Source organism: Gymnoscopelus braueri (assembly GCF_963280865.1).
Source record: "Gymnoscopelus braueri genome assembly, chromosome: 8".
In the NCBI taxonomy this organism is placed as follows: domain Eukaryota; kingdom Metazoa; phylum Chordata; class Actinopteri; order Myctophiformes; family Myctophidae; genus Gymnoscopelus; species Gymnoscopelus braueri.
Window position 1 is genome coordinate 4,235,740 of NC_137609.1, and position 22,262 is coordinate 4,258,001.

Consider the following 22,262-nt stretch of genomic DNA (forward strand, 5'->3'; position numbering starts at 1 on the left):
TATGCAAGTAAATGTACTGAAAATTGGAAATACTCCAAATACTTAAAAGTGTACTTAAGTACAGTACTTGAGTAAATGTACTGAAAATTGGAAATACTCCAAATACTTAAAAGTGTACTTAAGTACAGTACTTGAGTAAATGTACTTTGTTACTTTACACCACTGGAACCAGACACTTCTAGAAGCCGCTGGTCAGAGTACATTTTTTCTTTCATTTTCTCTTCTTTGAAAGATGAAAAAAAAAAAGATGACATGCGTTTATGACGTGGAGCGTTTTTTATCAGCTGTCCAATCATGACTGTACACGAATGCAGAGCTGTTCATCCTGAGCTGATGGGCTGTCTCTCTATGCCCCACTGCAGTGGTGGAAAAAGTAATCAAATGTTTTACTTAAGTAAAAGTATCAATACTCCAAAGTAGAAATACTAAGTAAATGTCCGGAATTCAAAATGTACTTGAGTAAAAGTACAAAAGTATTGGCATCAAAATATACTTAAACTACGAAAAGTAGAAAGTACTCATTATGCAGAATGTCCCATTTCACACATTTTCAAATGGCTGAAATGTATATAGGGCTGAAGTGGGTATAAATGTATGTTTTGTAAAAAATAATCCAAATCAAAAAAGTAAATAGTAACTACAGTTTTCAAATAATTGTAATGGAGTAAAAGTACTTGGTAAAGTACTAGTAAAAGTACTTGGTTGGTAGTATTTGGTTCTGAAATGTAGTGGAGTAGAAGTGAAAGTATAGAAAATTGGTATACCTCAAAATGTTACTTAAGTACAGTGCTTGAGTAAATGCACTTAGTTACTTTACACCACTGCTCCGCTGTCAGCCTCACCCACACTCCACCCACACTATACTACCACCAGCGTCTGTCTTTCCTCATCTACTGCCTAACACGAACTGTATATCGTCACTGTTACGTCCACATTCACTGGTCATAAACCTCCTAACTCCACTTGAGTTGTATTTGGGTAAAGTGATGATAATGTAAGAACACATGAAAGTATCTGACAAATGTATAAAGTCACCATACTAACTTTGAAGAGGCAGTGTATGTTGTTTTAAAAGCATGGGGGTTTTTTGGGTTGTTTTTTTCCATGTCCTGAAAAGTTAATATTTTGGACATAGTTAGTTTCTGCCCGGCGACAGCATAGATACTATTAATGACCTACTATTAATACCCAATATAATTGCATAATGGAGTTCACCATAGAGTTGTATTTCCATAATGCTTTGCGATGAATAAGAGAGTTGTGGCCAGCTGAGCAGCATGAGATCCAGCCAGGCTCCGGCCAGGCGACTCAAAGCAAGCAGCTGTTGACTGGGCAGCAGAACTGTAGCTTGGCAACGCCCCCTTCTTGTGATGCACGCTGAACAGCTTCGCCCCTAGTCACTGCGTCTCATTCCAAGAGGATAGCACTGGCCGGCTTTCCTCCGTGGTGGAAAATAGTGCTTGGTGTTAAAAACGGTCTTAAAAGACATGAAATTGTCACTTTAGAAATGTGCAGATATCCTGTATACACTTACTGTATACTGTATGTTGGTTTGTTTACGGTTGAGTGAGAAAACAATGTTGCACTTAACATGATCATCTGGAGACCCCCCAAAATAATTTGGGGGGACCTGGGGGTCCCGACCCTCAGTTTGGGAACCACTGCATTAGGTGATACATGTGCCATAGAGTTGCTTTATCTTCATGACATCCAACGTCTACACCCACTAGTTTAATGCTTTGTTTACAATATGTGAGTTATTGAAGTCTGTTTCAGTCAATCGTGCGAGCTTTCCAGCAGATAATTGCACATTAATTGCAGATATGTATGCTTCACTTGATATTGTCTCATCAAAAAAAAAAAATCTTCAGTGCTGAGTAGCTTCCTTTCCTATGGACACAGTCAAGGTGAAGATTGATTTAATGTCTCTTCTCTTTATTCACCCAGTTAACATAATAATAATAATAATAATAATAATAAGTATTATTATTATTATTATTATTATTATTATTATTATTATTATTATATTTACTCCTGTCACATGTCACATGTGCATCTGTTCAACATCGTCGCCTTGCTAAACTAATGTCAATGCCTATGTAATGTTTTTTAGTTTTTCAGGAAAAAAAGAAAACTGATCCAAAACAAAACGATATGATATTTCTTAATCATTTCACCCAAAATGTTTATAACAAATTAGGACTATTTAAATAGATATAACACTGTCTGTCAGTTATGTAACATAATATATTTAAATAGGTTTAAATAGGATTAAATCTGACTTAGGCCAATTGTTTTTCCCTAAAGGGCCTAAATCAGTAAATAATTTCACAAACATTCACAAAACCATGTGACTTAGGCCCAAAAAAAATGTCTATTTTGGCCTAAGTCACACTAGAGAGTTAGGCCATTATACTAAAAGGGGAGTGAACAGCATGATCCTTTTCAATTAGGAGAGGGGCGATTTTACCAGAGGTGGCCAGTGTTATGAGGAGCTGACTTAGGCAAAAATAACATTTTCCTCAAAAAATTACTTATGCCATTAGTTTAGCAAGGTGACGACATGCTTGTTACGATACTTTTGTTCCATCTATATACTGTATCTATATATACAGTATGTGTGTACTATACAAATAGGGGTCAAAGACGTATAAGGTTTTCAACGTACCAAAAATTACAATTCCCTAAAACCTTTTTTAATGTTAATTGGAGTGTCAAATATGTATAGTAAATATATATTTATATTAGAGAATAAAGCCAAATATTCATATGAATACATCCTAGTAAAATGTCATTCAGTTTTTATAATTTATATAATTTGTATATATACAGTCATGCTTAGACGAGCAGAAATATTACCACCTATAAAACACATTTCGAATACCAAATATTTGATGTGTCACGGGTACAACTAAAAAGTTATTGCAGGTTTGTTAAAAAAACATACAAAAATGCAAAACGCCATGACAATATCTTTCATCATCCTTTAAGATTTATTTTGGCTTTATTATTATGTTGATATGCCCAACAATTGTCAAAACATATTTAAAAGAAAAAATATGTTTGTTATCTGTTGCTTGTTTTTGAAGTGAGGATGCATAACTGGCCTTATGACATGAGGCAAATTCAAACAGATGTATAGCTGACGCATTCAGAGCTGAACATATTATGAATAATTATAATATTAGCAAAATGAAACCATGAAAACAATGCTTGCTTTTCTTCTGGTCACTCTTCTCCCTAGCAACTGCATCTGCATTTGTTTGTGTCTGTTCCCATATTAGACACGTCTACGGATAATATGCCTTATGATACTTTAAAATGCCATAAATAGTTTAAATGATAATATTATTCAGTATGTAAAAAATATATATTGCAAGCAATTCATATTTACTAAGATGTTGTAAAGTAGTAAAATATTAAAATATGGGATAACAAAGCTACTGCCATGAAACCTTTGTTACACTAAAAGACAAATATTACACTGAAGGACAGATTAACACATTTAACAGGCAGTTCCTTGACACTTTACAGCTATAATAACTATATCAAATGAATAGTTTGCAACGTAAGCATTTCTGGATCCAAAGAAGGGTAAGAGTTGAGTGATTTAATATTATATGTATTTATGATTTTATGGATTTTGTTATGGCTTCTGGACACCAAATTTACTTGTCCTGTCTTTGACCCATATACATAATTATGTATGTCATCTTGTGTAAATTGTGTAAACGTTGCAGAGAAACAGCAGAATACAATAAATGTACATGCTCTTATTCTTTTCTTCTCATCCATCTTTTAGCAGAGCGTCCTGCAGCAGCAGATATTGCATTCTTACTGGACGGCTCAGGCAGTGTTTCCTCCTCTGATTTCATCACAATGAAGACTTTTGTTAAAAGTCTGATCCGCTCACTAGTGGAAAGAGATACACAGGTCGGTGGGTTTTGGCATAAATAAATGGTCAAGTCAAATTCTAACTTTAAGGATGAGACTGTTTTCTTCAAAACTGAGACATATTTTCTATGCTGCTGAAAACATGTCAATCATTTTTCTGCTGTAGAGCTGCACATACTGTTATAAAGAGACCAGGGGAGGGTAGCGAGAAATTGTTTAGTTTTTATGCATAAGGGACTACATAAGACACAACTACATAAGAGGTAATGAACAGTGAGGTGGTCATTATTTTAGTATTATTATATATTTTTATTTAGAGTAGCCAATTATACAGTAGCCAGAATATTGTATATTTCAGTGAGTTCAATGTTTGTCTTTGTTTTTGCAGTTTGCAGTTGCCCAGTACTCAACCGACCCCTTCATCCATTTTCATTTCGGTACTTTGAACACCTCAGGATCTTGGGAATCTCAAATTGATGGTATTGAACAACAAAAAGGATGGACTTTTACAGCTAAAGCAATTCGACATGTTGTGTAAGTGCCTTTATATTGACAACATACCACACATGTCAAAGATTTCATGACAAGAGTTTGCAAGTAAACATATATATATATATATATATATATATATATATATATATATATATATATATATATATATATATATATATATATATATATATATATATATATATATATATATATATATATATCTGCTGTTCGGCCGGAACCAGCTAAATCCAAAATGGTAATTGTTCAGGAAATGAAAAACAAAATATAAATTTTTCAGAAAATGAAGAAAACCTTATATTTTTAAAACAAAGCAATACTGCCTCATCGAACTTGGTATTGTGACTTTATATATTATCAGATACTTGCATGTGTCATTATATTATCACCACTTTACCCAAATCCAGTGCTAGTGGAGTTAAGAGGTTTTGTCCATCATTGATAAGAACAGCTGGCAATGGATCTCAAAGCTCACAACACATCACAACGCATTGTGAGCTTGGAGATCAGCTATTTATGGTGAGCGCCATCCTCATATACTATAGATCAAGCTGAATTCTGTACTTAAACAACTTTTATTTTAACATGCATTGTAAACAACCATGGATCTAACTGTTACCACTGTTGTTCTTCTACAGTTGAGTGCAACAAACAATTCTGCCTCAATACTCAATCATGTATTTAACAAAAGCGATCATGGCACACCAACAATAAAAAAAATGGCATATAAATACAAAATTCATTCATGAAAAATAGAATCTTTAGCCTATCAAATCTGTAGCCTACTGCACTTACAATAACAACCACAGTTGAATTTACCTATCATATACCTATCAACATTTTATTATCACACTGTTGTGTGTTGTGTGTTGCGTGTGTGTGGTGGGTGTTTCTTAGTGCTTTAGATTGTCATAAAAGCTGTGAAAGTCTTTTGGCATGATCTCCTTGAGCTCTTGGAGATGTTTGAAACAAACTCCTGCACACACTCATTCTCTGTCCATTAACATTTAAAAAGAAAACAAGAGCAGATGACCTTTGTGAAGACACCCTTCTCCTCTTTACTGGGGTGACATCTATCAAACCTTGCACATACATTCTCTTCTCTTCCCAGTTTATGTTCTCCCAAAAGCATTGAAAAATCTTCACCCTGTCTGCCTCATACAGAGCAGAGCTTCTCGAGAGCCTGAGAGGAGGGGGGAGTTGTTTGTTTTTGACGGACAGTTTGAGGGTCCAATGGAGTTAGGAGTTTTCGTCAGAGGCGCCTTTTAATACTTTTCATATGTTATATTTAAAAAAAAAATTACACAGATGTAGAGGGGGTTCAATAGCGTTGATTTATGAAAAAAAAAAAAAAAAATGAAAAAGGAGTTAGCTGGTCCCGGCTGGACACTGACGAGTATATATAAAAAAGAAAAATATCACATGGATGCAACTGGGACATATCATCAGTGTTGTAGCCTGGGGTCAACGGGTGTTTCGGGTCTCGCAACATACATCCTCGCCCAGGTGACCCAGCCAGGGTTGATCAAGCCCCCGGCCCCGACTTACGTCCCAGTAGCTATATGGTCAGTCCTTTTAGGGCAAGACAGGGCCACTCAATCCGCTTCTCCGGAACTACTCTGCCGGGACTGGGGGAGAGGAGAGGCTCTGGCACGTGGAAGGACTAGGCTCTGTGGATGGCCTCCTGGCCGGGCTCCTCCTCCGTCTCACCAGGTCCAGGACCTGAGTGTTGCACCAGACTCCCCCGTTCCAAACATTTCATTCTGGCGTGATGGTTTCTTGGGCCGTGGTGGTACTGCAGGCTCCACTTGCGGCTTGCTTGAATGGCCCTCCTTAAAGGCCTCACCGTGGGTTTGTTGGGCTTCTTCCTCACGGAAGACACAGGCTGGGGCGCTAACCCATACTGCTCCCGGATATATAAGGAAACATTAAGCCAAAGGTGTTGTGCATACTGCATCATAAAGTGTGTGCGGTCTACTTTAGTACTTTGGACTTCTTCTTGCATTGAGAGTTGTGTGTGTGTGTGTGCGTGCGCGCGCGCGTGTGCGTGCGTGTGTGTATATCTATATGTATATGTATGTGTATATATATATATATATATACATATATATATATGTACGTACATACGTACATACATACATACATACATATATACATACATACATACACGTCACACACATTTGTTTTTTTCTCTTTTTTCCTTGTATTCCAACAGTCAGGGTGTTTTTTCAGGAAATAGAGGATCAAGACCAAACGTGAACAAGTTCCTGATAGTCATTACTGATGGAGCATCTAATGACAGGGAGGACTTATCTAATGCTGCTTCCCTTGCTGCAAGGGAAGGCATTGTTCGATTTGCCATTGGGGTAAGTTGTTAAGACTCACTCATCCTTTTAAAATATACTTCAAGGAACATTTTTAACCATAAATTAATTAGCATGTTATTTTAACAACACAAGATGTGGTTCTAAGGACATACCCCGGCAGAAAACAAATAAATACAAATCATACATGGCAGCAATGAGCCACCATATGTTTAATGCTGCTACAATGTATGATGAACCAGAACAAGATAATTTTACTCTTACGTAATTGTACGCAAAATGTAACAAATACACGTCGACTTCGACCTTTAGGATTAATAACCATGACTATCTAGTTTCAAAATATGCTCAGTTTTGAAACTACAATAAGAGTATCAATGTTGAGATGAGTGAAGAATTACACCAATTACTTGTGATTTATATAGAAACATTGTCATTCACAACATTGTAAAGTTTAAACACTGTATTTTGGTACCCTAAGGTTGGAAGTGCTTTTAACGATTATTACGCAAAATTTTAGTTGGACACCATTGCTACCGATCCATCAAAGCATGTGTTTCGAGTGACCAACTTTCAAGCACTTAATGGCATCAAGGACGCCTTGCAGAACAGCATCTTTCAAATTAAAGGTACAGCTCCAAAGTCAGAATCAGAATCATCTTTATTGTCACATCACAGGTTTACAGTGTAAAACAGTTGGTGAAATGTGTTTTTGTGCAACAAGCTCCATCGTTTTTGATTGTTTCCAGAAAAGTGAACGAAGAGAGAGAAGGGGGCGGGCGGGGCAAGGGAAGGAGAAAAAATGAAGGAATAGAAAAAGAGACAACCTATCTACACATTTACACATAGCATATCCATCCAAACATGTATGTGCATGAGATTTTGAAATAAGGTGCATGAGCATAGCAGCTGTTCCTAGACATTAGAGCAAGAAGAGTGTCAGTGCATGTACATGAAGATTATAGGAGTAGTTCACCCAAAAAAGTACAGTTTTTCTAAGAATTACACACCCCATGAAGCCTTGAATTCATGGATTGTTTTTGTCCAAGGCCAATCTGATGACAGGCGATGGTCATACCTTGTTCAACAGTCTGATGGTAGCCGGGTGGAAGCTGTTCATAAACCTGGTGGTCTGGCCCTTGAAACTGCGGTAGGCTGCCTTGCCCGGCCACGGCCATTATAGGGGTTTGAACAGTTTGTGGCTGGGATGGTGCCTGTCTTTGATGATGTGCTGAACCGTTCCAGGAGCGAGGGGAGCTCGCCTCTCATTATGCGTTCTGCTGACCGGACCTCCCGCTGTGGGTTTTTCTTTTCTTGGCCAGTACAGTTTCCATACCAGGCTGTAGCACAGGCTGACAGGACGCTTTCAATGGAGCTGTTGTAGTATAGCCTGGTTCCAGACCATAGACCCCGCCCACTCTCTGAGTGGACCGCCCCTCTTGGTCTGGTGTTGTAATGTGAACCTAGGATTTATTCGGTACAAAATGTATTGTCCATTGAGAGTCGGAGGTGGGGGCAGGGCCGGACTGGGACCAAAATTCAGCCCTGGCATGTTGGTCCGAACCGGCCCACCACCCCCCGGGCCGTTTTGTCAACGGGGGGGGGGGGGGTTCGTTTTGTCAACGGGGGGGGGGGGGGGGGGGGGCGTTTCACTGTTTCAGCCCTGCACATGAACTCTGCAGCCGCACTGAGGCCCCTGCTGGAAGGCATCCCAGCCCAAACATTAACGTAACTAATAATTGGGCCGCGCGACCCGGAAATGACCGTAATAATCCTAAAACGGGAGCGAAAATATTAAAATAAAAAATAAAAAATAAAATTGGGTCCAGTGGCCCACTGGCCTAGTGGCCCACCGGGCATTTGCCCGGTACGCCAAATGGCCAGTCCGCCGCTGGGTGGGGGTGGGTCTAATGACAAGCCAATCAGCAAATATCTGCTAAAACAAGCTGTGCGATGACGACAGATGTATGCGGATCCGTGGATCTCTTGTGATTGCTTTAGGGAAATTCAAATCCCCTTCCCCTTTTAATCACCTACCATGGAGCCAATGTCAGACTGAAGCCCCACGCAGCTTCGGTCTGACAATCAGGCTTGTTGTAGTACAATCTGAGGATGCAGGGGCTAACTCCGTACTTCTTCAGGCGGCGAAACCAGTACAGTCACTGCTGGGCCTTTTTCCTCAGGTGTGTGATGTGTGTTTCCCATTTGAGCTCCTCCTCGATGTGTACTCCAAGGAATTTAAACTCGCTGACCCTTTCCACTGCAGCTCCATCGATGAAGTCCACATAAAATCAGACTCAGCAGAAAAATCTTTCCTTTTTTAGATTCGTAATAAGTGAGATATTTGTTCTCATCTCCATTCAAATTGGCAACGATTGGCTTTCAAAGTTTGCGGGAGTGGCCCACAAATCATGAACATAGAGTCCGATCGGCATGAACTTTGCACACATCTACGTTTGGTGTTTAGGGGACTCGTTGTAGCCTGGTTCCATACCATAGACCTCACCCACTCTCTGAGTGGACTGCCCCTCTTGGTCTGGTGTTGTAATGTGAACCTAGGATTTATTCGGTACAAAAAGTACCGTCCAATGAGGTGGGGATCCCTTGTGACTGGTTTAGGAAAATTCTAAACCAATTCAAATTGCTTTAGGGAAATTCTAATCCCCTCCCCCCTCCACACTGGAGCCAATGTCAGACTGAAGCTCCACGCAGCTTCAGTCTGATAATCTGGCTAGACTCGTTGTGCACTTGTGTGAGAGGAGAGGTACAGTATGGTTGGCGGCGGTAGGGGGGGGTCATTGCTGCAAGTCAGCAGCACACTGCTATTACGGGACAAAAACTGCAAACAAACGAAGAGGTTCAGATCACATCTTCTCTTTTTACTACATACATTTGGGTAGGGTCTGTTTTTGTCCTGAAATACAATACACTTTTTTACTGGAAAATGTGTTAATTTGTCTCTGTATATTTTAACTCTGCAACTGCCTTTTTGTTTAATGAGCAATAACTAATTTAAAAATGATCTTCTACTTTTGGCCTCGTTTACACAAAAACTATAATGTTTAGGGCATAAACAGCAGTGTATTTCTTAACTCAATCCTTTTATAATAACCTATCTTTGCTAGCAGTGCCCGAATCTGTGGAACACAGTTCTTTAACTACCAGGGATCCCCTAGTGCGTCTGATTGTGGGACTTCTTGTTGGGATTCTACTCACCATCGTTCTGGTCCTGCTGTGTCGATACAGAACATCCGAAGGTGAGTAATACCAGAAGCGTAGCGCTGGCCAGGCAACTCGGGCAATGGACCCGCCAATTGAGCTCTTGCCCCGCCTATTTGCTGAAAGATGGAGACGGAGATGAGAAATAAAAAACTGCTACAGATACATTGGCTGCCCCATTTGCACCTTTTACCAACGCTTACAAAAGCTGCCAACTTGTGCCGAGTGCACGGCACCGAGTGCCACGCTATGAGCTTGTAGATCTGCTATTTTTGAAAAATCTTCGACATTTGTGCAAATATTTGAATATATATATTAATTTTTAAGCGAACATTTTTAACTATGTTACAACTTCTGGGGGTCCCTGGAACAAAATATTTTGAGATGGTGGGTCATATCATTTTCCGGGTCCTTGCCATGAAAAAGGTTTGAGAACCACTGATATTATTAGCAACAAAAGTTTAAAAAAAAATTGAAAAGTTGAATCCCCATAAGCAAAGACATGTTGCCATCCTAAATGTTAATCCTGCCTATACCAGTGAGCAATACCAATACATTTTTCATAAACCCAAACTTTATTTTACTCGTAGTAGCAAATGCTTATTGAGGACAAGTTTCTCTCACTCTCAAACATGTAAACATTGAATTTTGACAATTTGGGGGGAATTGAGCCACACTTCTCTGCCGGGTCTAATTTGACCCTTAACACCACAGATGTCACTTTTTTTTTTGAGACCATCAGAATTAACTAGAATGGTGGTAATTCATTTTGTGAGGATGTCATGAAGCCTTGTTCCAATAAAGAAATGTAAAGGGTACTTATTACCTATAAAAAAGGTCAAAAATGACCCTAACACAATGGAAGGGTTAAAGTGAAAAACTGTCCTTTGTTATTATTTTGATTCCCAGACTTGCCAGACCATGTAAGACAACAGAGGCGGTCATTTTGACCAACATTATACGTTGTTGATCGCTTCCTATCGGTCTAGAATATAAATTCTACTCTATCTTCTTGTGTCACCTACAGCTTAGTCATTTCATTAATAGTCAGTTAGAGCATCCACTCAAAATGAACATCAACTAACGATACCAATACCAGTATTAGAAATGCCTCCGATACTGCCTCAAATGCTGGTATCGGTGAGTACATGTTTCTATGCACTGATCTGATACCATATCATTTATCACGTGATAATAGTTAATTTATCAAGACTTGCGGTCCTGAGTCCTCTAACGTTATGTCTTAGAGATAAGAGCCTTATCATTTAAAATTAAATCACTGGTGCACAAGCATCAACTGTCTAATACAGTTTTACCTCAATTGAATTGACTGACAACTGCCTTTAAAACGGTGCGTAGTTGTTTTTTTGTGCTAACTGCTGATAAGCTAAAAAGCTAAGCCACTGAGTGTAGCCTAAAACAAGCACAGTCACAGACTTTTAAAATGGAGTCGTTGTTTGAATAGAGGAGAGATTGATATCAAATTGATGGGTTTAATGTTTCACCTTTGGCATCTGGTTACAACACAATATAAACTTTTTTTCTCCCTTTTTTTTTTTTTTACAGATCCAGGATATGTCCGGTAAGTGCAGTATTGATTTCTGTCTATTAACACATTACCCGCTAAGATATTAAACATAGTTTTTTATCCCCTTGCCAGCGTTTATTACCTTAAATAGACTATCTTTGAAACGCTGTGGAAGCCACGTTGTGTACAAAAATGTTTAAAAAAAAGTCTCCGTGGGTTGGGGGAGGGATCCATGTATCCACTGGAACAATAACATTTCTACCGTGAGCTGCCATTTTGGAGCTATGGCCCGTTGAAAACAGGTGGTTTTCATTAAAAAAAAATTATTTCTATTTCATCTCTGATGAATATATATACATAATTATTATTATTACTTTATCGCAGACCCATTCAGTCTCGGGGCACCACTCAAAGCTCAGCTACGGACCAGAGGACCAATCAAAGTGGAGCTCCTGATGATGTGTACCTCCCACTGCAGCACGGTTAGTATGTGAACCAATCATGTTGGGTAAGGACACTTCTGACAAGGACAACGGGTTCTAATATAAATAAATAAAAAATAAATAAATAAGTTCAAAACAATCTTCATGTGTCATTTTTTAAATTGTACTAAAGTCTGTCGATTTGTTTTGTGGTATTTATTTTCTAAACAACAGAATAATAAACACATTTGAAAACTTGTTTGAAATGAAAATAATAATAAGTACCAAATGATGTTGATTTGTTTACCTTTAGGCAACACAAGCATCTATGGCAGAATCTCTTACCCTGATGACTGTGAAAATGGTACAGTATGCTGTTTATACATATAATCCAATGATTTCAATCTCATTTCATTTGATTTCAAGTGGAAAAACTGGCCTTTCATGTTTTTATTTTTATCCCCAAACAGAGAGGGTAATTTTCACTGAAATTATATGTTGTTGGTCGCTTCCTACCATTCTAGAATCAAAATCCTACTCTTTCCTCTTGTGTCAACTACTGCTTAGTCATTTCATTTTTAGCAATAGTAGGCTATAGTGTCAGAGTTGGAGCGTCCACTCGAAATTAACATCAACTACAGTCGTTCCACTGCCGATACCAGTATTACAAATGCCTCCGATACGGCCTAAAATGCTGGTATCGGTGAGTACATGATTCTATGCACTGATCCGAAACCATATCATTTATCACGTGATAATAGATCATTTATGCAGGTCATGTAACGTAACGCCTCATGAGATGAAAGCCGTATCATTTAAAATTAAATCACTGATGCAAAAAAAAACATCAATAGTCTAGTAAAGTTTTAACTCAATTGAATTGACTGACAGCATGCCTTCAAAACGGTGTGTAGCTGTTCTGTTGTGTTTACTGCTAATAAGCTAAAAAACATAAAACAAGCACAGACACAAGACTTTTAAAATGGTGCCAGTGTTTGAATAGAAAGACGTTATTAAATCGATGTTGTTGTTTTTCACAGATCCAGGTTATGTCAGGTAAGTACAGTATTGATCCATGTAGATCACATTTCTTTTTTATAATTCAGTTCTGTTACATACATACGGAGCACCTTAGTGGCCATTGAAAGAATAAAAAAATAATGATCCGTACCCACAGATTAGAAATCCATCTACACGGATACAAATCCATATACTATTATATAATTTATTTTTGAATTGCAGACCCGTTCAGTCTCAGGGAACTAATCAAGACTCAGCTGCAGACCACAGGACTCCTGATGATGTGTACCTCCCACTGCAGCATGGTCAGTATTTGAACCAATCATGTTGGTTGAAGGACGACTTCACCCATTTTCAACCTGTCTTCATATAATTGGTCCTCATTAATGCTCAGGATAAAATTATACAATTTTATTCTAGTTGGCCTGTGTCTCAGAGGAGGGCTGTGGACATTCAGAAACTCCCCTACCAGTGACATCATCGTTAGGCAGGAGATTTCAAAGTTTTTATTTGTATTAACGCGAGAACAATGGCTTCCATTATAACATACTAATAATGCTAAGAATATAAATCCTGCAGTTTCTATTAGCCTGAATTCCCCATCAATGATGTCACTGGTAGGAGGGTTTCTGAACTGTCCACAGCCCTCCTCTGAGAGTGAGTAGACAAAAAGTAGTACCAGATTATAATAAGTATTAGTGAGGACCATTTATATGAAGATAGGATGAAAATGGGTGAAGTTGTCCTTTAATGACACTTGACAACAATAAAATGAATCCATAACTTCAAATAATTCTTCATTCAATAAACAGTGAATGTGCTTTTTAAGTTTGTCAGTTTGTTTTGAGTTGTTTTTTCATCTTCTAAATAACAGAATAATTAACAAAATTGAAAAAGAAATTGAAAAATACAATTAAGCACCAAATGATGCTGATTTGTTTACCTTTAGGCAACACAAGCATCTATGGAAGAATCACTCACCATGACGACTATGAAAATGGTAAAATATATATATATATATAGACTTTTTGAAGACCCAATCTGATATCTAATCTCATGTCATTTGATTTGGCCCTTGTATTTATTTTGATCCCCGACTTAAAAAACAGTGAGGGTAATTTTCACCAACATTATACATTGTTGATCACTTCCTACCGTTCTAGAATATAAATTTCTAAATTCTACTCTATCCTTGTGTGTCACCTACTGCTCAATAATTTCATGGTACAACCCATAATATTTGTGAAAAACACTGGAATATGCTCGAAACAATCAAAAGGTTTATTACCATGATGTGTACAAACCTTTCATCGTTTGGAGCATATACCAGTGTACGGACTCAGTTTTTTTCACTTTTTCACTTATTTTTTTCATGTGTGTGCTCTTCTATCTGTTGACAACGCTTCCTTTTCTTTTCTTTTTCTTTTTTACAGATCCGGATTATGTCAGGTAAGTACAGTAGTGATCTCTGTCCAATCATCAACCTGACAGCAGCAGATTACATCTCATTTTCTAATTCATTTCTGATAGGCCTAAATAAAAATATTTTAATTGCAGACCTGTCCAGTCTCCGGGAACCAATCGGGGCTCAGCTTCAGACCAGAGGACCAATCAAAGTGGGGATTATGATGATGTGTACTGCCCACTGCAGCATGGTCAGTCTCTGAGCCAATCATGTTGGTAAAATACAAGCTGAAATTAAAAAGAAAAATGTTTTTCAATATGCGTTAGAGCAGAGCTGGCCAGTGTTGCCAGGTGTGCTTATTATAAGCGACTTTGGGCTTGTTTTCCTGTCTGGGTGAAACACAAAAGCCTGAGTAGATGTTACAATGACCCCAAACATGTTTGAAATTGAAATATCTCTTTAACCACTCGAGCCCTGTTTTATACTTCTACTATTTTCCGCCTACCAGCGACATCAACAGTAGGCTGGTTTCTGAACTGTCCACAAAATCTGACAATCGTGCCTTGCTTTGAATATCTGCAGGGAAAATTGGGTGTATCAACATAATAAAGGGTTTTAGAAATACATAATTTCTTTACACATTCAGTATAAGTTTCTTATATTTCTCATATTAGCTGCTTGTTTTCTATTTATTTTGTAGCTTACCAATCAAGACATTCTGGGGTTTGATATCCCGGTGAAGAATAGTAGGATTTTGACAATGAAGAACACTTAAGCTCACGAGAAACTGGTTTGCAAGCTGTTTCCTCATCAGTTCAGAAAGGCTGTGTTCAGTGATGTATTCTGCCAGGGAGTATTCACATAACTGAAGAGCAAGGTAACCAAAGGTCTCATCCTCTGCAATGTCAACATATCGTACAATTGAAGGATGATCAAGCTCTGGTAGACGTAAAAACTGTTCTTCCTTCTCCAGCGCTTTGAGGTTGAATCTAGACATTCTCTTGATCGCGACTTCAGAGCCATCATCTCTTAACCCCAAGAAGACCTCAGTTCCTTCACTTCCCATTGCGATGCAGAATTCTTCATCTTTCACAAACACAAGACTCCCAACTTTGGTAACTTTACAGTCATCAATGTTTGCAAGCTTCTCTAACTGTTGGTTCCATCTTTTACTGACTGAGTGCCATTTCCGTGGTTTTGGTGTGACAGCTTTCAGCTCCTCCTCTCCTCCTGACATGTCTCTCATGTTGGTCTTCTCATTGGATCCTGATAGCTCTGTAATGGTACACATGGAAACTTCATATACTGTGTTTATATATATATATATATATATATATATACCGCAGAAGTGATGGGAATGGGAATTATCGTTCTTTTCACTAAAACGTTTTGCCTTTACAGTCCAACCGACGTACAGCGTCGGGTGTGATTAATCTGACACGCACTTGTGACATTGTTTTATTTCCATAATCTGTCAGCTACGTTCCATGTACGTTCGTCTGTGACATTGGTTACACATAAATATAAAGCTAAAAGACACGCACATCCCAGACCTACTAGGGTGGGTGCTGGATCAAAAAGTGCCAAAAATAAAAATCTGCACACCAGTATTACAGCAATTTAATTGGTAACGTTTCGAGCCACCGGGCTCTTCCTCAGACCTTCAGATGGGAGCAGATTAAACGTTTTATCAACTACCCAGGAAGTGAACCTCCCACGCAAATGCTGATTTATTTAACACAGACAGCCTGCCAAAAGCATCCCTGACTAATAAGCATTATATGCCTTAATACATTATAATTGCCCTCTATAACAAAAATCTAATTTAAAACCTTAAATTCTGTATTTTATTTATTTATTTTAGAAATAGTTCATCAACACCGGTCGCAAGTTGATGATGTCATTTGTCCATGTGTGGTCCAGCCCTATGGAACGCATTTGCAAATAAAACAAGACCAGGAGACCTGGTTCTGCCAGACCCGGAATAAGTACTAAGATCAGAGCACTACGTCACGGCTAAGCCGGACTTCACATGACGTGTCAGCCTGTGTCTATGCCCATGTATGGACGAAAGGGGCACAGACTTTTATAAGCCGGACTTCACATGACGTGTCAGCCTGTGTATGCCCATATATGGACGAAAGGGGGACAGACTTTTATGGCTGGGGCCTAAGGGCAAAGGGGGCATGCCCATGTATGGAGAAAACAGGTACAAATATGCCCATGTATGGACGAAAGGGGGACAGACTTTTATGTCTGGGGCCTAAGGGCAATGGGGGCATGCCCATGTATGGAGAAAACAGGTACAAAGCCTCATGTAGGCCGACCCCTTGGGTCTGGCAAAAAAATCACACCCAGTGTGAAGTGGGCGGTGTGGTCATCACAGTGGTCATCATAGTGATGGAAGCTCACTTAAAAAAAATGTTTTTTCTGAAGTGCATAATCCTATTTATAGGTTATTAATGTCATCATGTGTCTCGCTAGCCAATCACAGTGCTGAATAGAGTCAGCCAATAGAGTCAGTCAATCACAGAACAGCTAGGGGTGTACTAATGAGCCAATCACAATACAGCTAATGAGGTGTCCCAACCCCACTTATAGGGGCGGCTACACCGCCCAAAAACAACTAGACACTTCCTAAGGTTAATTTGAGCATAATTTGAACAATATTATACATTTTTATTAACACATGCATTCCATACAGTCCATAGGGCTGGACCACACATGGACAAATGACATCATCAACTTGTGACAGGTGTTGTCCACCTTGAGTAAAATAAATCGATAGTTACGTATGTAACTACGGTTCTATGAGTCCTGAATGACCGCCAGAGGCGGTGCTTAAAAGCACTGAATACGACCACCTCAACCAGCCTTATGGGCTGGTTGAGGTGCGCAGTCGACAGCACTTTAGGGAGGAAGGCTGCGTTCGGCCATAGGGTGACACCTGACCCGTCTGAGTTCCACCTCAGACAGGACTCGCTAAAGGGACACCAGACTGTGGCTCCCTACAGTGGCATTATCCATTTTAGCGTGTCGGCTCGAAATGGCTGCCACATAAACCTTTAGGGTCGAGGGAGATCGGCTCTTACCCAGGAGGGACTGTAGGAACTCCAAGATGGTAGGCACGGAGCAGTGCACTGGGTCTTTGTTCCGACCCCTACACCAGTCGGAAACAGCTTCCACCTGTTGTCATATTTCAGCCTGGTGGATGCCGCTCTTGAGTTTAAGATGGTGTGCCTGACCGGCCCCACACAGCTGCTCAACAGCGGTTCGGGCCCTCCAGGAGCCAGACACCCAGTTGAAGCCGTCGAGGCTCGGGATGCAGGATCCGACCTCCTAGTTGTGAGAGCAGGTCTCTCCTGTCGGGGAGGCGCCATGGCGCCCCGCGACAAAGCTTGTGGAGCAGGGAGAACCACGTCCTCCCTGGCCAGAAGGGGGCCACCAGCAGTATGGTGTGACCCTCCAGCATGACTCTCTGAAGGAGAGCGCCTCCGGCCAAGGGTGCGCCAGCGCATCCTGACCCAGAGGGCTGGTTGTCTCCGCCAGGGAGAACCAGCGCGGGCAGTGGGTCGACGCCTCTGAGGCAAAGAGGTCCACCCCTGCCCTGCCGAAGCGGCCCCAGATGGTGTGCACCACCTCCGGATGGAGGCGCCACTCCCCAGGTGGGGGCTTTTGGCGGGAGAGGAAGTCTGCCACGTGGTTTCGCTCTCCCGGTAAGTATATTGCCCGTAGGCTCGTCATACGGGGGGCTGCCCACGTAAGGAGGTCCGTGGACACCCGTAGCAGCCGAGCGGATTTGGTGCCGCCCTGGTGGTTGATGTGGTACACGGTCGAGGTGTTGTCCGACCGTACCAGGATGTGCCTGCCCTCCAGAAACGGCAGAAAATGCTGTAGGGCCAGGTGCACCGCTCGCAGCTCCAGCACGTTTATGTGGTCGGCACGGTCTTCCGGGAACCACTGTCCTTGAGCCGTCCTGCCCTGCCACACCGCGCCCCAGCCCGAGAGGCAGGCGTCGGTGGCCACAGTCTCCCTGCGGGATGGGACAGACCCCATAGGGACACCTCTTGATATGTAGGCCCTGTCCCTCCATGGGAGTAGGGCGAGGAGACACTGTTTCGACACCCTTATTTTCCTGTGTCTGTGACGCTCGGGGTCTAAGTGAAAGCTGTTCAGCCACCTCTGCAGGGGGCACAGTGACAGCAGACCCAGCGGAACGACGGCTGCGACGGAAGTTAGTCTGCCCAAGAGGCTGAGGAACATGAGGAGCGGCAGCCGTCTGCCTCTCAGGAACGCGGGCAAGAGTTTCAGGATGTCGTCCGCCCGGCGGGGGGGGGGGACATGCTGTCATGTTTATAGTATTCAGGGCAAGCCCAATGAATGTGGTGGTCTGGGATGGCGTTAGGCAGATCTTTTCTGTATTTACCTTTAGACCCAGGCAGGCCACGTGGGACAGGAGCCGTGCTGTATCTTCGGCTGCCTGCGCCCGGGATGGTGCGCATACCAGCCAATCGTCCAGGGGCTCGAAATGTCGGCGAGCGGCCAGCGTCCCGGGAATCACGGCCCTGCCTCCGCGTAGGACACTGAGGGAAACGCTGGCTCCTAGCATGGGCAGGTGGTAGGCGAGCTCGGGGGGCAGCCGAGAGGCCCCTGTCCCTGTCAGAGGGAGGCCTGTCGGGGGGAGGCCTGCGCCCCAGACCTGCCAGTTGCTGCCTGGTCTGCCCGGCCTGAATGGTACGCTCCAGCGCCTCCTGTGCGGCTGGGCCAAACACCGCTCCCGGCTCCACCGGGAGACTACGGAGGGTTCTTCTAGCTGCCTCAGTGAGATTTGACTGAGAGAGCCAGACCTGGCGCAGAGTCTGGACCAGGGTGGACATCATCCTCCCGAGCTCCCGTGACATGAGGCCAAACGCCTCCAGCGACGCGTCACAGAAAGCGATGGAGTCTGCGTCCGCGCTAGCACTGCCCTCCTGCAGAGATGCTGAGAGGGCCAGCAGTAGGTGCGACAGGGAGTTGCCCAGTCTACCGGCGCGCGACCGTGTCGTAAGCCCTCGTTAGCAGGTCATCAGTGATCCTGCACTGTGCACTGGGGCATCTAATGTCCCGCCGCAGAGCCTCATCGGGGGAGACGACGAGGGATGCGATGCCAGGTTCAATAGCCGGCATACGGTCCAGGCCCACTGCTGCAGTGTCAAGCATGGCCGACAGAGTACGCCCGTCAGCCGAGAGACGGGAGCGGGCACTCGCGTCTCTCCAGCAGGCTTGTAGCTCACTTATGTAGTCCCCTGAGTGAGGAACAGCGAACGTGGAGGCTGGCGTGCGCCTGAAGAAGGCGCTTGCAGGGGCTGCAGCCGTTGCTGCTTTAGAGCCATGCGCAAAACGGTCCGCATGGAACTGTCCTCCGTCTCGCCCAGTGAGGACCGAGCCGAAGAGTGGGAGCCCGGCTCCGAGGCCTGGGAGACACCGTCTCCCCTATCCTCCCCATCAAACTCACGGAAATGAGTGGCTGACGCCGCCAGAGAGAGTGCGTCATCCTCTGGGGTCAGGTGTGGCATTGGAGGCGTAGGCGCCTCTGCCTCCTCCGAAGGGGGATCGGGCCGGCGGGCCATGAGCATGGACTTCATGTGGGCCAGCTCGGCAGACAGCTTCTCCACCTCAGACGACAGACTGCGGTCAGACCTTCTCTTGGGAGGGGGGGGCAGCAGCCACCCCAGCCCGACGTTTCGAGTGTCTGGTTCTGGTTGTAGCCAACTCGCCTGATGGGGGTAGGTCGCCTGCACCCTGTGGCGGTTCCACCTCTGCCAGTCTGGCCGCCCTCACTGCCCGATACATGTAACTGCAGTTCGTGCAGGAGTTGCCATCCAGTGCCTCACTCAAATGTTCATAGCCCAGGCACACAGGGCAGAGGTCGTATCCGTCATCTGGCTGGAGAGGAGCCTCACAGGAGGCGCAATAATGGGAGCTATCCATAGCGCGGACGCTACGGGTTGCTCGGTTTATAGGAGCCGTAGGCTGGGGGGAGGGAGCGCTTACGCTGCCTGTACCAGCGGAGGCTACTAATGGCTGGGCTGCTATGCTGGGAGAGGGTTGACTGCTATATAACGGGGGCTAACAAAACAAAAAAAGAAGCCGCAAAAGAAGAGAACACTAGTATAAAAGAATAGTGTTAAATTATGCCGCCGTGGGCAGGCAGCGTCGAGCTTGCCGTCGCTAAGGCTAATCAAAACAAAGTTATCGTCGAGCAGCTCGCTTAATTAGCTTATCACAAACATAGGATACTGGTGTAAACAAAAGCGTTAAACTTACACCGCTAAATTACACCGTGCCTGGCTGTAGCAGGCAGCGCTGACGCTTGCCGTCACGAGCAGATGCTAATCAAAACAAACAAGCTATTAGTCGAGCAGCGTAGACTATCAACAGCTAGCCGTTCATATGCTAACGGATGCTAACCGGAGCGCTCACGCTACCGTTAGCAACGTGCAACCAATGCAGGAGGGAGGAGGCGCGCACGCAACCTGCACCAACAGAGGCTGATTTATAATGGAAAAACTTAAATCCCAGTTTAGCAGCAGCAACCTACCTTGTGGGGACCGAGGGAACGTCCCCGCCTGTGGAGCAACGGACGCCCACAGCGTCCGTGTGAGCTTAACCCCGCTCAGGGGGAGAGAAGTCGCAATTCTTAGAGGGCGAAATAACGCTACTCCGACCTATGTGGTCACAGAACTACCAGCGACCTCTTTTAAACAAATGATAAGGTAGGTTTGTAATAATAATAATATGGCTTGTGCAGATCTTTTACAACCTGCGCGCGAGAAGAAAAAAGGGACTGACCCCCTGGTGACGCCGGAAGATATAGCCTCTTCCGGTTCATCCTGGGGTCACAAGTGACGTCGTTGGTATACGTACTCGAACTGCGCATGCGCGAAGGGAACTATTCAGTGCTTTTAAGCACCGCCTCTGGCGGTTAGCAGGGACGAAATAGAAACAATATTTCAGGTGCTTTTTAATTTAAAAATGTTGTTATAGAGGGAAATTATAATGTATTTATAATATAATATATTAGCATATAAGGCTTATTAGCCAGGGATCCTTTTGTGAGATAAGTGGTCTCTTCGTGTTGACCCACTCAGCGAGACACAGACGTCGCACAGTATGTGGTATCAGATGTGTTTGTGGGTGCGTGCATGGCACATTTCCCTTGCCTCTAATGGGTTTTTCTGATGGGTTAGGAGGTGGAGAGTGATGAGAGGGCCACGTTTTCATGCAGGCGCGGGTCAGGTCACAACAGTAGGATAAAAAGGACACCTTAACAGTTTTGGAGTCTACCTCTTTACATGGTCACTTTTCTCATAACATCTCACATATTCTAAAACATACTGTGTATGTGTGTGCACAATGTAGTCTGTGTGTTTGTGGAGGCAGTCACACACTGGCCCTCATTTATCAACGCGGTGCAGCCCAAATAATGGGCGTACGGCGAGATCACCGCACCTTTCGGCATTTATCAATATATCCTGACGTGGGCTTCATCCTACCATACGCTGAGATCTCACGTCTGGTCGAGACCAGTTGTTGACGTTGGCTGCGCCCGTTTATTCCATTCTAGACCTGCGGAGCAGCATTGTCTGACTGTCTGACAGGCATCTAGACACATAATCCACTCCTAAATGTATATCTACACTAATAGATAATCCCTGTGAAAATATAACATTTTATAAAGTAATTTAAACAAACTGCTTTAACAGTCATTCAGTTGCATTGGCTATTTTAAAATAGCCTGGTAAACCCTCCCTCCGGAAATCTCAATTCCATTTCATTTCAGGAATGGAATTGAGATTTCCGGAGGGAGGGTTTACCAGGCTAATTTTAAAATAGCAGATCTGCAAGCTCAAAAACGGGTCGCATCGCGACGCGTTGTGAGCTTGTAGATCTGCTATTTT